This window comes from Rhinolophus sinicus, linkage group LG13, assembly GCF_036562045.2.
Source record: "Rhinolophus sinicus isolate RSC01 linkage group LG13, ASM3656204v1, whole genome shotgun sequence".
Taxonomy (NCBI): domain Eukaryota; kingdom Metazoa; phylum Chordata; class Mammalia; order Chiroptera; family Rhinolophidae; genus Rhinolophus; species Rhinolophus sinicus.
The window spans coordinates 27,344,051-27,362,155 of NC_133762.1; the positions used below are offsets into that span (position 1 = coordinate 27,344,051).

Here is an 18,105-nt window from a genome sequence, read left to right on the forward strand (position 1 = left end):
GGTTCAGGGTTCAAGAGTACACTCACTCCTTACTGAATGAATTCTAACTTATTTGCTTAGAAGGTACAGGATGATTTATAGAAATAATTCTTATACAGGCAGGAAAATGCACCGTATACTCACTTTCAAAAATGAAATCATTTACATTTCAGTAAAATGATTTAATATAACCCCTAATACCCTAAACTCTAATATCATTGATTTTTTAAATGAATTTTCAGTGTTGGTAAATTTAAAACCACCGTTCTAAAACTTACAAAAATAGAAATCCCGTTAATTATTCTGGAGTTGTTTTGCATTTTCAAAGCCTCTGTAGTTAAGGAATATTTCATGGCAGAAACATTTCCTATAACTCCTCTAGAAACATTACAGCTTCCTACTCAGCCCACAATCCTCACCTCCAAAATGTACTTCTATATGCCAGAAGCTGGTATATGCCTTTTTTTTTTTTAATGCTGATTGTACAATGAAGTCATTTTATCGATACATAAAATACCTCTGTAATGTAGGATCCCAGGCAATCTAGATTGGGGCTCATTTAAATGCAGACCCTGAAGCACCTCCAGTGACAGGAGCTAGTGTTCAATATCATTTTACATGTTAGAGAGGCTTTCTCTTACATACAAACAATGAACCCAGCAGGCTTCTTCATCCTAAAGCCTCACAGACTATTTCTTTAAAGGTGTTAGTAGATAAAGCAACAAAAGCCATAAGTTTAGAAGAGTTCTTCTAACAGCTATCAACATTTTCTGAGACAGTAAAAAAACAGTATTCCCATCCCATTTCCCCTTTCTTCTGTTTATCTGATCTCCCAGCTTTGGGGATTCAACAAGGGTGTTTCACATGAAAATCTTAAAATAGTTATTCTAATTAGCAAGCCTACTCTAGAACCCGCCTCCTAGGAGGGGGAACTGGAGGGTTAGAGTAGGAGAGAGTCCTTTTCCACTGTTTTCGTACCTTTCCAGGTGGGTATCATACCTAGTATACCCTGTTCTAAATAAACAAGCAATACTTAGAACAAGCCGTTCACACACTGACAGATTTGCATTTAACGTTCTAGTTTATGCGGCATTCAGCGAAGACCTACGATGGTCTGGTGTGTGTGTGTGTTTTTTTCCCATTATCCTCCCAACAACCTGCCGCAATAAACACTGGAGCTTCCTTGCAGCCAGGGACCAGTTAGGTGGCTCGGAGGCCAGGCATTTAAATCAAGGAGATGCAGCAATCGCACTCAACGCTCCCACCCCTCGCACTCGTCTCATTCAACTCCACTGAAAACCACTGCAGCAAGCCAGCTGGTCCTCGCCTTCCTGTTTCTTGACGGTACAGGCTTAATAACAAAAACAGGTTGGCTTTGAAGCGCTGCTCAAAAACTGCAAAAAGGAAGTCTTCACATTCGGTAGCGGGGCGGGGAGGGGGGGGGAGTTTCGACTTGGAGCGAATCGCAGACCTTCCGTGTCGTTCCACTCGGGAATCCCGACCTCCTCCCGCCCGTGAGGTTTGGAGGCGATGCTCTCGCCCTCTGACAACTGCTCTGCTGGGTAACTTTTTTCACCCCGGGTGCCCCTCACACTGCCTGGGAAGCACGTAAGCCTTCCAACGACGCATGAATTGGTGAGTTTTTTTTTTTTTTTTAAAGACATGTGCATGACAAACCGTTGATTTAAATCAGGACGAATGGAACCAACGTGCGTAAAAAGATCCGAGATGGGGAAGGGAAAAAAATAGTAGTAATCAAGACAGCCAAACCCGAAAACGTACCCACCAACTTCCCACTTGCCATCAAGCCTTCGCACCAGAGGTAGCAAAATGCCTTCTGCCTGAGGAAACGGCTGCGAACCTTCCCCGTGCCCAACATGGAAATCCTGCAGGTCATTCGCGTGAAAACATGAAAAACGCTCAAGGGCAGGAGGAAACGCAGCAACAGAAACCCCACTCCCTCCTGAGGGCGACCTGGAGGGTGGGTGGGGGTCCGCGCGGCTGCCCCCGCCCCCTAATTCTCCCGAATAACTGCGAAGGAGCCACGGGAGCGGGAAGAGGGGGACGCCGGCAGCTTCCAAAGGGCGCCCTCCGGGGCGGGGGAGGCAGGGAAATAAAACTTTAAGGACAAGAGGGAAAATAGGACCCCACGGTCCCCCCAAACTCCTCGGGGTGACCCTTCCGCGCAGGGACCTCCTCGGACACGCAAGCCGGCGGCCGCCCAGCTTCGACTCTCAGCCTCCGGCCGCGGGCTGCGGGGAAGCGGCGCGGCCCCGACACCCCGAAACTCTCTCAGCGCGCCCCCCGCACGGCGCGCCCCTCAGCGCCTCCGCAGCGCCGAAGCTGCCGGCTCGCGCCAGCCCCGGGGACTTGCCCTCTTCCCTCCGCCTCGCACTCCACCCCCTCGCCCGCCGCCGCTCCTCCTTTATCTCCACTCACCGCCCGCCGCCATTTTCCTCGCAGCTTTGCTTTAAATCGGAAACTCGCTGCTCAGCTCGCAGCCGCCACCGCCGCCACCGCTGCCGCCGCCACCGATTCAGCCGCCGAGAAAGCTGCCGTCGCTGTGAAGCCGCTGAGGAGGCAGCGGCTGGAGCCGCAGCGCGGGGGACGCCGGGATTTGTAGTCCCGCGGCCACGCCCAGCACTACCGGTCCCAGGGGGCCTTGCGCGGCCGGGGCGCAGAGTGCCTCTGCCCCGCCCGGCATCCGCGGCGCGAGGGCGTAGCTGTGTGGACCTTCGGTCCGCTTTCGCTTACTGACCACCTGGGAGCTAAGGTGGGGTCAGGAGAACTGAAATGCAAACCTAAGCCCTGCTGTTAATATTTTCATACTTACCTTCGTCCAGTAATATCTAACACGGAGAGTTTATTGTGTGCAAGCACTGATCCTCAAACGAGCATCCCTTAGGACCCACTATTATCCTCATTGTTCAGAGGAGCGACTGAGGCACAAGGTCAGAAGCCACGCTATTCGTATACTAAAGTCACTGAGTGAAAGGTTGTTGGGCTATAGGATATTCACAGCATATTCAGCCCCGAAGTCTACCACGGAGTACAGGGGAACAGCTTGCTTTACTGTGGAGACATCTGCAGACACCGTCTTAACCAAGCGATCAATCACCAATCACCATCACTTAGCATCACCAATGATGGATCAAACTGACATTATGTGTCTCCTCATATGATGCAATGGGGAAGACATAACACCACCCCTTGTAGTATCCCTGCAAAAAAAAAAAAAAAACGCTAACTGAACCTGACTATGAAAAAACAATCAGACATCTAGAATTTAAGGCATGCTACAAAACACAAGCTTGGACTCTTAAAAATGTCAAAGCATGAAAGAGGTGGAAATCAAACGCAATATGTAAGCCTTGATCCAAGTTTGGGGATGTTTTTAAACGTAAAAAGGACTTTGGAGGGAAATTTCAATATGGACTATATATTAGATAATATTGAATCGGTGATTAGGAAAAACGTCTTGAGTGTGAACAGAATGAAATAAATGACCACTTACTAGCTCCACCACCATCATGTCCCACGTGGACTATTGCAGTAGCTTCCTCATTGCTCCCTGCTTCCATTTCCTCACGAGCATAGTCTATTCTCAACACAGCAGCCAAAACGATCCTCATAAAAACCAAGGATTTGGTTTTAATGTCTATCCTCCAAAGTCTGCGGGTAACTGCAAACCCCACACAACCTGTCTCTCCCTTCCCTTTCCCTTTCTAAACTCATCACCTACTTCTCTGCCACTCTGTGGCCTCAGAGAGCTTGCACTTGCTATTTCCTCTGCCTAGTTTACTTTTTTCCAGAAAATCCAAATCTCTCTGCGAGAGCTTCCTCAACTCCTCCAGAGTCATTATCCAAATGTCACTTCTTCAGTGAGGCCTTCCCTAATTTCTCTATATTTTAAGTCCCGAGCCACTCCAATCCAAGCTTTCCTTACCCCTCTTCCCTGTTTCGTTTCTCTTCATAGCACTTTTTATCATTGGAAACACTGTATATTTTTGTTTGCATATGGTATTTATTATCTCCTTTCCTCACAAGAATGAAAGAAAGTTCCATGAAGGTGGGCTTTTGTCTCTTGTTTTTTGATGTAGTTTCAGCACCCACTACAGAGCTCAGCAATAGAATTCACTCATTCAGTATTTACTGCATGGATGAATTCACCCCCTCATCAAACAACAGATAATAAATACTATGTTAGATGTTGAGAATCCAGAGATGAAATACTAAAACCCTGCATGATCTTTCACCTGAACACCTGCAGCTGCCCCTCAGCTGCTCTCCTTGCTTCTCCCATTAATGTTCCTAGAAGCTACTCCCCATACAGTAGCCAGAAGGATCTTTGAAAAATCATATATTAAATTATGTCACTTCCAACCTGAACATGTCCCGATGGCATCCTAGTGCATTTGGGATACAAGTAAAACCCAGACCCTCACTGATTTGGTCTCTGATTCCTTCTCTGATCTCAGGTAATACACGGCTTCTCATTACTTACTCCCATGCCAGAAATGAACATTCCTGATGTTTCCTGAACACACCAAGCATGCTCCTGTCTCAGGGCCTTTCACTTGCTGTTCCCTTTGCTGTTGGAAATTGTCTTTCTTCCTGGCTTGCTCTCTATTGTCATTCAGATCTCTGCTGAAATGTCTCCTCTTCAGGTAGATCTTCTAAACACCACACACACACACACACACACACACACACACACACACACACACACAGTCACATCACCCTGCTTTATTTTCTTAAGAATGATTAACACTATCCAATTTTTTTTAATTGTCCATCTCCTTCTCTAGACTATAAGCTCCAAGAGGGCAGGGAATTTGTTTAGTTCGCTGCAGTGTCTTCAGCACCTAGATTAGGTCTGGCCTATATTAGGCACTTAATGAATATTTGTGGAAGAAAAGAAAGAAGTAAGGAGGAAGGAAAACAGGAGGGGAAAAAAGAAAAAAGGAAGTCAATCTACTAATTCTATTCATATTAATTTATATATATGTTCATAGAAAGTGTAACTGACATTAACAATAAATAGATAAATGTGTGTGTGTGTGTGTGTATATATGTTTTTTTTTTTTATTTTTGTTTTTTTTAGACTCCAAGGACAGATGTCTAACTCAGGGAGTATCAGAGAAGACTTCCAGAAGGAAGCAACTTCTAAGCTGAGTTTGGCAGTGTTTTGATGGACCCTGTACATGATCCCAGACTGAGTGACATCTGGGAAACATTGCTCTAGACTTAAAATCTAAGCCAAATGAGTGACACGCTCTAGTAAATAGTCTGTAAAGATGCCTGCTATCATACATTCTTCCCTGTTTGCACGAGCCACTCCTCCATCAAGAGGTAAATTTTATTTCCTCTTCCTTGTACTGGGATTGCTCTGTGACTGACCAATGGAAATGGTGGAGTTTCAAGCCCATGCCTTAAGATGATTAGCAGCTTCCACTTACTTCCTCTTGGGACCTAGCTGCCATGCTATGGGAAGCCCTAGCCCCACAGAGAGGACACATGGAGGAAAACTGAGACACTCCAGGCAACAGCCCTAACTAAGATCCCAGGCAAGATCCAGTAGTAACCGCCAGCCACGAAAGTCAACCTTCTGTGTATATTCCAGTCCCTGGAGGCCTCAAGTGATTACAGACCCTAACAAGAAGATTGGAAACAAAAGAACCACCCACTGGGCTCAATCACCCTACAATGTCATGAGAGATAATAAAATGATTGTTCTTTAAGCCACTAAATTTTTCAGTGGTTTGTTAGACAGCAATTGATAAACTGAAACACTCTACAAAAGTGTAGACTTTCGATAAACTACAGTTGACAACTTTCAATAGGTAGAAAGAGTAGTCTCAGGTTTTGAAATTACCCCAGTAAAATTGGCTTGGCCTAGGAGACATAGAAACAGAAACTCTGTGAGGACGGGATTAGAAGGTCACCTAGCTAACGCCCTCCAAAAATGAAGAGATCCTGCCTACATTTCTGATTCCACAAATCCTCTGCTTCCATGCTCCCAGGATGGGTACTCACTTCCCCAAGGGCAGCTGTGCCAGTCAGTGTTCTTGGGTTGCAAGAAACAACAATAGACTCTAGAATGCAGTAGAATGATATGTATGAACTCACAGAATCAAACGGAAGACTGGACAACCAGGCCCTGAATGACTTCTCCTCGCCAGAAGTAAATCTAGAGAAGATCAATGATTTTATTCTATCTTTTCATCACCCTATTCCAAGATTCAAATTCAAAAGAGGAATTTGTTCAATTGGTCTAGTTTGGATCACATGTTGTATAGGAAAGTAACAGACTACCAGACCAGTAATAATGCTAACCAGCCTGCCTACAAGTTACTGTCAAATAATTCAGGTGAAAAAAATACACACACACACATACACACACACACACACACGCACACATGCATGTGAGCAAATGTGGCAAAATTTTATCAATTAGTAAATCTAGGTTCAGAGTGCACAGGTGTTTATTGTAATATTCTTGCAAGTTTTCTGCAGACTTGAAAGTTTCCAAAATAAAAACTTTGGGGGAATAAAATTTACGGCACTCATAGAAACCTTATACTTACCAAGCACTATTCAAAGTCCTTTACATAAATTAGTTCATTTAATCCTCACCATAACCCTAAGCAGTGCGTCTTTTTTATCTCCATTTCACTGATGAATAAATAGAGGCATTGAACAAGTAATTTGCCCACGGGTATGAGCCACTAAGTGCTAGAGTCAGGATATAAACTCAGGCTCACAAGCTCATGTTCCCAACTCCTTTGCTTTATTGCCTTTCCACAAACACATAAAGACATTACTTGTTACACATAACATTACTTGTTACACATAACATGTCTAGAGGTAGACAGTGTGTTCATCAAGGACCAGGGTTTTATAATCCCTCTGCTCTACCATCTTCAGCATCTTGCTTTCCATCCTGAGTTCATAGCCTCATGGACACAAGATGGCTGCCACAGCTAAAGCATCACATCAACTCACAATCCAGTTCACATGCAGGAAGCAGAAGAGTAAATAGGTGTCAAGAAAGACATTGTGTCTTTCCTTTTTTTTTTCAGATATAACTCTTTCCCCAAATGTCCCCTTTCCCCTCACTGCTCCCCACCTCCAAAGCAAATGTCCCCTTACTTCTCATTATAGCAGTCATATGGGCGACATGGTCACCCCTAGCTGCAAGGGAATCTGGCAACCCAAGCATTGACCATTTTAGACATGGGCTTTAAGTGAGTGGATGAATGGATGTTTCTGAGTTGTCTGGTACAGCCCAAAGGCTCTGCTTCTGTCCCTGTCCCTCTCACTGTCCCCTGCATTCTTCCCTCTTTTATTATATGACAATATCACCAGTGGTGAAGAGTGTGAGCTTTGGCACTCACTGCCTGACTTGCTCAGCTGGTTCTGCTACTTATAAACCTGTGTGATAATGGCTGGTTACTTGAACTTTCTGTGCCTCCATTTCCTAAAATGGAAACCATGATAATAATACCTATTTCCTAGGGCTATTATGAGGATTAAATAAAACAATACAGTGAAAGCCCTAAGAACAGTGTCAAGCACAAAATACACCCTTAATCAATGTTAATAATGATTATGCAAGGCAGTTCCAAACTTGGGGTTTGCAGGGATTAATAGCCAAAGGTTAGTAACAATTTCCTCCTTTTCCCTCCATTTTGCCTCATTATACTTATGGCAATCTGAAATTACCTTGAAAATGAAAATAGATTGCTCAGGTAGATACCTAAACCTTGCACATGGTTAAAACTGTTTCGAAATATCAACTCTGTAAATGAGCTGGCACTGGTCCGGGCTCCACCCCGAGGCTGTACTCTGCACCACTCCACTCCCTGGGTAGGACACACAGCTGAGTGGGTGTCAAACACATAGACAGGCAGGCAGAAGAGATTTAGAGCCAATGAATGCTTTATTTGTTGTTTTGCTTAAAAGGGAGGAAACACTTCCACAAAGAATCACATTTAAGGCCAATTTTTGGTAGTAAAAAGCAGCCTTTCAACCCAGAATAACCTTGTTCGTGCCTTACTTTAAACCTAGATCAGGGGTTGGTGACCTATGATTTTTTTTGCCAGAGGTGGCACATGTGTTAGCTGAAATTGGCACCTGGGCTGGCTGTAAGATTTGCCTATCCCCACAACCTACAAATGACTCTCCACAGCTGGAAGAATTTTAAGCCCAGCTCACATTTTATTTTTTCTTCTGAGACTTGCTTATTAAAGGCATTTGCTTTGGGGGGGGGGGGAGACACAAACAATTTTCTACCAAATACTTAAAAAGTACCCATTGCAGGAGAGCTAAAATTTTTTAAAAGGTGTTGGCAAGGATGAGGGAAAAAATGGAACTTTCATACATTGCTGGTAGGACTGTAAAATGGTGCAGCCACATTGGAAAAGGTTTGGCAATTCCTCAAAAATGTTAACCATAGAGTCACCATATGACCCAGCAATTTCATTCCTAGGTATGTACCCAAGAGAATTTAAAATGTATGTCCACACAAAAACTTGCACAGAAATGCTTGTAGCAACATTATTGATAATAGCCAAAAAGTGGAAACAACCCAGTATGACCACCAACTTATGCACAGTTAAACAAAAGTTGTGTATCCAGACCAGTTGTGTGGATATTATTAGGCAATAAAAAGGAGCCAAATACTGATACATGCTATAACATGGGTGAACCTTGAAAATATCATGCTAAGTGAAAGAAGCCAATCATATATTATATGATTCCATTTATATGAAGTATCCAGAGTAGGCAAATCTATAGAAACAGAAAGTAGATTAGTGGTTGCTAGGGATGGGAGGATGGGGACCTGGGGGGTGTTGGCTATGAAGCTGTGCCGGGGTCTATGATGAAAATATTCAGAAATTAAGACAGTGGTGATGGTGTGTGACTCTGTGGATATGCTAAAAACACTGAAGTATACAGTTTAAAAGGGTGAATTTTATGGCATGTGAATCATATCTCAGTAAAGCTGTTATTTTTCTAAAGTGCCCATTGCAGTTAACACAATTGTGAAATTATAATTTTCATCTATTGTTCAGAGATATGAGAAGAAAAATGGTTTAAATAATGGTATACATTCAAAAGGCATTAAAAGGTAAATAGTGAAAAGTAAGTCTCTCCCTACCCCTGTTGCCCAATCAATCCTCCTGTTTCCAGTGACACCACTGTAATTTTCTTACCGTCCTCCCAGGGATATTCTATGCCGAGCCAACATTATAAGTGTGCTGCTTCTTATACAAACAAGAGCATTGCGTCCACAACGGTTTGCCCCTTGTTTTATCTCTTAATTATGTATCATGGAAATTGTCCTACAAGGACCTTACGATAAGGTACACAGAAAACTATCTGCGTTTTTTAACAACTGTTATTACACGTCTGTGGATGTTACTAGTACACACTCAGGTTGTTTCTTTTCTTTACTGTTACAATTCATTTTCTTGAATTGTTCTCTTAAAAGCAAAGTGTGAGCAGGTACTAGTAAACACAAAATAGGAAGAAGGAATTGGAGATCTCATGAATCAATCATGTCAAGCTTCAATCTTCCCAGCACTAGCAGAGGAATGAGATGGGGGGAGGGAGCAGGGATAAAAGACAAAGTTCTCTAGCGATGGAAGTGTTTTGGATCAAGGCAGCTCAGGGTCTCAAAATGGAAGAATCAAGAATGCTGGAGATTTTTGGTTCAGATGTGAAGGGACATCCTTAACGATGGCCAAATCAGTGTCTTCAAAAGGCAATACTGGAGGGCGGCTATTTAGCTCAGTTGGTTAGAGCGCGGTGCTCTCAACAAGGTTGACGGTTCAATCCCTACATGGGCCACTGTGAGCTGCGCCCTCCACAACTAGATTGAAACAACTGCTTGACTTGGAACTGATGAGTCCTGGAAAAACACACTTAAATAAATAAAAGTTTAAAAGAAATAAAAAGGCAATACTGGAGATAGCTTCAATAACACAATGCTGTGTTTGCCAGGTGGTGGGTCAATACCCAATTGTGGGTTTAGAAGTCAACATCATGGCGTTAGCCCACTATTTTTAAAAACTGTAATGAAATTTTACCAAATATCCAAGTGGATCTCTCATAGTACGTACTGTTACTTAAAAATGTTTATCTAAAGTATATATAGAAGTGTGAATACTGAATCACAATGTGAAATGTATTTGTCACTGTGATTCACAGTCAAATGCTTAAAGACACGAAGCAAGGAAGGTGGTTTTTTGGCCTCCGCGTTCTTTTTCATAACCTCAAATCATTTTGCCAGCTTAGTTTATAGAACTGAGAACCAAATATCCCCTCACCCTCAAGTATAAATTCAAGTGAGAAGTGGGGCATGCTGCCAGTGGCAGTGGAAAGACGTTGGTTTATGAGATGGCAGCTTTGAGGAACCAGTTTAATCCTAACATCTTTTCCTCTACGGAGGGACACATTTGAGGACTATTTACTCTTCAGCTATTAGTCCTTGACTTGGGGGCTTTTATTACATTTTCCATCCCTTCCTCCTCGGTTCTTCCTTCCTTTGTTTTTTCTTTCTTTTTAAATTCTACCAAGGTAATGCAAGGTCACGTCCCTCAGCCACCCAAGTTCTCTCTCAGAGGCAACCACTATTATAATTTCTTAGGTGTTATTTAAGAGATATATTTACAAATAAACACACATATATATAAATTGTTGTAGCACAAATAGTGGCACACTATAAACACTGTTTTGCCCTGATTTTTATTACTTAAGGAATCTGGGAGATCTTTTCATTTTCTATATATTATATTATATACATATATAATAAACTTTATTTATCTGTTCTTCAGAAATGATATTGCCAACAATCACAGATTTGCATACAATAGTTATGTATTCACTATTTACAACTTACAGTAGTATTTTTTTCTCTGAAAAATATAAGTACAAAAGCTAAGTAAACAATGAGGTACTGCATTTGGATTTATCATATGTCATAGCTTAAAGAACTAGTCTTTAGTAAATATTAAAAAAAATCAATCTGGATAAAATAGTCAACTAAATTCTCTAATTTATCAGAAAAAAAATCTTTTCATACTGGCACATGTAGAGTAGCTTTGCTATGTTTTCCTGACTGCGTGGCCTCCCATCCATTGGAGTCTTAGGGCTGTATAGGTTATATATAAAAGTTGGCTGACCCCAGACTTAGAATTACAGTTTCTTTTTTAAATGAAGTTAGGTTTTAAAGTGATGACAGTGAGCTTATTTAAAAGGATAAGCCCTCTTCTAATTATTTAGTAATTACAGAGTAGGAACATCAGAGGAATGGATATGTTGAGGCATGAAAACAATATCTATGCCAGAGGTGAATGTCAAGTTAAGATTCTAGCTTAAAAAAAAAAAGCAAAACAGAACAAAAACAACAAAGCAAACAAACATCCTCTGGCTATTATCAATCAGAGGGATTGCAGAGTAATTTAAGGATAAGTCACTATACATGTCAATCATGATGTCTGCCCCTCCCACAGGCCCTTCTAAAGGAAGGGCAGAAGTCACTGTCTTTGGTACCATGTGACTCGCCACTTCTGCTCACACCACAGTTAACTGGATCAGATATAGGTATCAGGTCCAAGAGCAGCCAATGCATGAGCTGGGGAGTGATTTCTGAGATGGCTAGGCACAAACATAATTTGGCCAGACGAGAAACAGGCTGACTTGTCAGATTTCCATTTGGGGTGAATTTAAGTGAAAAACTATAAAATGAATCATCTGGTTAATAAAAGGATTTGAAGCTGCAGGGATAAAGGACACTCGAGATAGGAAGGACTAGGATGGGAAATGAAGAACAAAAACTCTGCATACTTAGAGCTAGGAAGTAGAGAAAAGATACTTTTAAAAAAAGGATACAAAATTAGTAGTTACAAAATAGTCATTGGGATGCAAAGGAAAGCATAGAGAATATAGTCAATAAAATGGTAATCACTATGTATGGTGCCAGGCGGGTACTACACTGGTGAGGGGATCACTTCGTAAACTATATAAGTGTCTAGCCACTATGCTGTACACCTGAAATTAATATAAAATAATATTGAATGTCAACTGCAATGGAAAAATTTTTAAACGGGGGGGAAGGTGAAGAGGAATAAAAAATACATATATATTTAAGGTAGTTTTAAAAACAGCTGGAACTGCTGACACCTGTAATACAGCTGAATCTCAAAAGTGTTATGCTAAATTAAACAAGACACAAGAGACAGTATACTGTACAATTCCATTTATCTGAAATTCTAGAAAAGGCAACACTATATGGACAGAAAAACAGAACCGTGGTTGCCAGAGGCTGGGAATAGAGACAGGAGGTTGTAAGAGCAGAGGGAACTTTTGGAGTAATGGAAACATTTTTCATCTTGATTGTGGTTCCACAATTGTATACATTGGTGAATTTTGCTGTATGTAAATGGTGCCTCAGTGAAGCTGGTGAGAAATTAAAGGAAAAAAAGAGAAAGAAAAAGAAAGACAATTCATTCCCGGTCATAGCAGATTTAGATAACCTGAAACACTCCACCCTTCACTGCAAATAACATCTGAAAATTCTGGGTAAAAGATAAGTATTCTTTTAAATGAATAACTGAGTTCACAAGAAAGTAAGGGAAATCCCCAGCTGCCAAAAACCAAAAATGGAACCAAAACCCAACCCAGCAAGTGTGAACTGATACTATTATGACTGCCCGAAGAGAGAGGTGCTGTGGGTCTCAGAAAGCCAGGGTCCAACTTGGGTTGAAACGTAAATGCAAGAACAGGAAACGAGGCCTTGCACTCGCTTATATAATTCGAAATGACAACACTCAGAAACAATCCTCCTTGCGTGAGGAATCAGTGGACCAAGTAAAGGTGGGATGAGACCACTGGAACTTTAGCAGATAGGATGTTAGGATAAAAACCAGGGAAGAGATGGAATACAGTGTAATGGAATCTGAGGACACAAAAGAAAAGAACAATATATTTCATATATGTATCAAGACCAAGCAAGGTTGACCAAGAACCAGGCAGAATACAGGGAGAAGGAAGCTGGTGGGTGGTAAGAAGGGAAGCAAGATGACCCAAAAATACAGACAGTAACTGAGCCTGACTTTGCTAGTGTCGAGTGGTGTGCTGTGACCGTGAGCGAAGGCCAGCAGAGCTCTCTGTGCGACTTCCTTTCGATGAGTGCCTGTGAGGCTTTCTTCATTCGCTCATTTTTTTGCTCAGTACTTGCTGAGTGCTGCGTTTAGTTCCCCGTGCTGCTATAACAAATTGCCACAGATGTCGTGGCTGAAAATAATGCAAATGTATTGTTACAGCTTTGGATGTCAAACGTTTGAATGGGTCGTCTGTGTTCCTTCTGGAGGCTCTAGGGGAAAGCCATTTCCTTGCCATTACAGCTTCTAGAGGCTCTTCATACGTCTTGGCTCATGGGCTCCTTCTATCTTCAAAGCCATCCCTCACATCACTCCCACTTCTGCTTCTGTTGTCACATCTTCTCTCACTCTGACCTTCCTAGTTCCCTCTTACAAGGACCCTTGCGGTTACATTGGGCCCACTCAGATAATTCCAGATAATTTTTCCATCTCAAAATCCTAAACTTAATCCTACCTGTAAAGTCCCTTTCACCTAGTAAGATGATATACTCTCAGGCACTTATTCTAGGATAAAAGGTGGAAGGGTGAACAGACATGGCTGTCCCCCATGGAGCTCAAGTTCTGGAGGGTGGAGAGAATGGGAAGGGGGATGGGTAAATCCCAAATGATATCAGAAAGTGATCAATGCTATGAAAGAAAGAATACAGGGTGAAAGAATAGAGACTGGTGAGGCTACTTTAGAATGTCAACCCAGGCTCCTGAAAGAAGATGATATTTGCGGTGACACACAAAGGATGACAGGACGACAGCCCTCAAAATATCTCAAAAGAGGCTGAGGGAGCAGAGGTGGGGATTCACCTGGGGCATTCCAGGAGGAGCAAGAAGGCAGAACAGTGGAGGGGAGTGAGACAGATGACCCTTTCTTTGGCTCTTGCCAGCCGGCTTTCCGTAAGGATGATGCCACAGGTAAGATTCCCACAAATATCCTTACCACAAGCCCACCTTTTCCTACAGCACATTGAGTCTTCAGATTTTGCAACCCAAAGCTCCAAACTAACACAGGACACAAAATGTTCTACAATACCCTGCCAAATGGCCCAGCCACTTTGGAAAACAATCTAGCTCCTGCAAAGGTTCAACCTAGAGTTACCACATGACTCAGCAGTTCCACGCCTAGGTAGACACCCAAGAGAACTGAAAATATATGTCCACACAAACACTTGTATGGGAGTGGTTGTAGCAGCACTCTTCATAACAGCCAAAAAGTGGAAACAACCCAAATGCTATCAAGTGATGAATGAATAAACAAAATGTGGTGTATCCATCAATGGAATATCATCCAGTCACACAAAAAAAAGGACTGATACGAGTTTCATGGGTGAACCTTAAAACATTATGCTAAGTGAAAGAAACTAGTCACAAAAGGCCACATATTGCATGATTCCACTTATATGAAATGTCCGTAGAGACAAAACTATAAAGATAGAAAGTAGCAACAAATGGGGGAGGGAGGGGTCAAGAGTGACTGCCAATAGGTATAGGGTTTCTTTTTGGGGTGAGGAAAATATTGTAACATTGATTATGAGTGATGGTTACCTAACTCTGTAAATACACTAACACCACTGAGTTGTATACTTTTTAAATTTTTAAACATATTTTTTATTTGAACTGTACACTTTAAATGGGTGAATGGCATGGTATGTGAGCAATACCTCAATAAAAGCTGTTGTTTAAAACATGCGATGAGGTGGCTGGTTAGCTCAGTCGGTTAGAGCACAATGCTCGTGGCACCAGGGTTGCTGGTTGGATCCCCACGGGGGCTGGTGTGCGCTGCGCCCTCCACTGCTAGATTGGGACAGCTGCTTGACTTGGAGCTGATGGGTCCTGGAAGGACACACTGAAAATAAATAAAAGTGATTTTTTAATTAATTGATTAATTAATTAATTAATAATAAAAAATCAAATAAAAAAATAAAACACGATGAGATATAGTCCCTGCCCTCAAAAGCTCAGTTAAAAACAAAAAAAATCAAATGTCATTTGCCCCAGAGAGGTAAGTCACATAGAACAAATGATGACTACACAAGAGAAATGTTAGCAATCATGTTAGGTCACATTTCTTGAGTGACAGCATGTGTTAGACCCCGTCCCCTGCACATACAGAAGCAGCTCCTCTGATCAAAGCTTACCATCCAGACGACTTGATAAATTCCCAAATGAGTGTCCTGGGGAAATTCTATTCCCCATCCTGGGCCCCAGTTTCCCTACTTGTGAAATGAACTGTTTGAATGCAATGTCTCCCCATAGGCAGGGAAGACGTTTTTGGTAAAATATTCAGACAACACTAAATAGCACTGCGAGAACATCACCCCTTTTTCAATCGTCTTCCAATTCTTCTGCCTTTAGTGGGACGTCTCGGTGTGGTACAGTTTCCTTTTTGAACAAAGGACAAATCGTCCAAAATTCTAAAGCTTCTAGCAGGCAAGTGTATCTAGCCAAAATGTCATCACATTGTATTGTGTCACTGTCTTTATTTTTACTGTACTTTCCACTTACGACAAGGGATACAGGTTTTCTGCTTACATGGTGATATGACATTTCCTTTTGACATAAAATGTACATACTAACTAAATAAATAATATAGGTAGTACAAGGATATGGCAAAAATAAAGCTAGAACAGGAAGGACTGAAGCCAAGTTTAATTCACTCTGCCCATTTGGAGGCAGAATAGCTGTGGCCTAACACAGCTAACATAATTTCAGCGTTATTTTGCTGACATGTTCAAGCAGCCACAACTACATGGCACGGCACAGGAGTTACCGAGGATGCTTGCGCATTCAGAATGCATTAGACAGTAACGAACCCCCGGAGGTCGCTTTCCAGCAAGTGTGAGGTTCAAGTATATGCAGGTTCTGAATCCCCAGGTGATTTTATTACACATTTCTCCCCATCTGGTCCCCCTTTGTACAAGATGCACGCGTTCAACAAATATTTATCGAGTTTCTACCACTTACCAGGTACTCCTGGGAATAGAATGGTGAGCCACAGACAGCCACACTGCCTGTTCTCAAGGAGTCTGTAATCTAGCATATAAAAGAAATACACATGCAAGATAATTACAGATTGCAATTAGTGTTATAAAAGAAATAAATAGCTTATTATGATAGGCTAGCCACAAAACTTACTTAGTTAGGTTTGATTGTTTTTACTTGTTTATTTACTTGGACTAGATAATACATTGAGGAGGTTCAAAATACCAAAGGTACAAAAGGCTTAGGGTGAAAACCGTCTTCCTTCTGCTCTCCCCCAGATGCCTCGTTTCCCTTCCTAGAGGCAATCAGGGTTCTTACTTTATTGTATATTCTTTCAGAGGAATTCTAATCATGTTCAAGCAAAGAGGTGCATATACTCTGTTCCTCTGCCTTAAATGGTAACATACATGCAATACACACTTCCTCAGCTTACTTTTTTCACCTAACAGCACACCTCGGCCATCACTGCCCTCATTCTTTAGGTAGGTGGATAGAGAAGGTAGCCTTTTGTCAAGCACGGGGTTGGGGAGGGGTGGCCGTCCAACCAATCACAAGCGCTTGGTGTGTGCAGGACCGGGAGGGCGCCATGCACCTGGGGTGTGATGAGCAAAGCAGAAGAAGTAAACAAAAATGCCAGGAAAGGAGGCAGGGGCTGGGGCATGCAGGTTCTTGTCAGTTGTAAAAAGAAGTTTGCAATTTATTCTAACAGCAGTAGCCACTGGATGTGTCTTCACCAGAGCGACTTGATCTGACTTGCAGTTTTTCAAAGATTACTCAGGCAATTGCGGACGGGGGTGGGGCATGAGTGGTAGAGGACACCAGGTAGAAAGTGGTGGCAATATTCCAGGGGAGAGGGGATGTGAGCTTGGGCTAGGATGGTGCCGGAGAAAAGGACAGATTTGGGGTCTATATTGAAGCTAAAACAGAAAACTTGGACAGATCAGAGGTGGGCAACAAAGGAAAAGAAGAAGTTTGAGCTCCTGGGAAGAGGCAGTTGTCAGGTTTTATGAGTACTGTAATGTCTGTAATTTACTTTAAAATACTTCAGTATAATCAGTTTGCTGTTATGTAAGTGCCACCTTAAGCCAGTGAGTCTCAACGTGTAGCCTAATCGCTATCAGGATTACCTAGAATAGGTTAGAAATGCAGCTCCTCCACCCCTCCACGAAGCTACTGGACGTGGGGCCCAGCAGTGAGGGGTTGAACAAATCTGGAAGGCGACTCTGATGCATGTTCAAGTGTTAGAACCTTCGGTTTAAGCCCCGATGCTGGAGTTGGTCAGCTAACTGGCTGTCAAGACAACACAGGGATAATTAACTAGCATCGGAACAGAAACGGCCACACTCGCAAACTAAAACAGATGTGAATCTCAGAGTGCAGTGGAGACAGGTAAGAGACAAAGGGAGTGTTCTCCGCAGAGGAACCTTATCTGAGAAAGGAAAACAGCGCTCTACGTGCCTGGAACAGCTCTCATAGGTGGGGTTCCCTGAGCCCTGGGAAAAAAAACAGGCCTTATCTTGAAAAGAGGAAGGACTGGATGCAAAGAAGTCTGTAGCAAACAATAGCAGTTCGGGCCTTGTTGGAGAGAAACGAGTTCTGTGCAACAGAAATGAGGAAAAGGGGCTTTTTTAGCCGAGTTCTCACCCAATAAAAGCATGCTATGGCGGGGGTGGGGGGGTGGGGGGGTGGGGGGGTGGGGGGTGGGGGGGAGGCCATTTCTAAGAACAAAGAAGACAGAGGAGCTACAGAGGTGCAGAGGGACACAGAGCCCAGGATTAGAGTCTGGGTTCACCAACTAAGAAGCAGATTATGACCTTGGGCAAAGTACTTCTCTTTTCGGGGATGTCAATATTTTCTCCCTCTAAGGAGCTGGATTGTCAGCTGTTATAAATGTTAGTCATTCCTTGAGAAGTACACACACACCATCACCTTTGCAGTATTTTGCCAAAAATGTTTTTTGTGGTTTTTTTTTTACAACTCCTCC

At 42.6% G+C, this 18,105-nt stretch overlaps 1 protein-coding gene and 1 pseudogene across 4 annotated transcripts in view; both read right to left on the bottom strand.

The window, feature by feature from the left end:
• Window positions 1–2,564, bottom strand: part of NCOA3 (nuclear receptor coactivator 3) — a 94,266-nt gene extending 91,702 nt beyond the window's left edge. For 3 of the 4 annotated variants that reach the window (XM_019749670.2, XM_019749672.2, XM_019749673.2), the window contains exon 1: window positions 2,419–2,564. The gene's annotated coding sequence lies outside the window, so the exon portion shown is untranslated. The remainder of the gene's footprint in view (window positions 1–2,418) is intronic. The other variant, XM_074317817.1, reaches the window with a different exon arrangement.
• A 15,478-nt stretch (window positions 2,565–18,042) lies between these two features.
• The window catches only part of LOC141568419 (small nucleolar RNA U3), a 144-nt pseudogene continuing 81 nt past the window's right edge, over window positions 18,043–18,105 (bottom strand).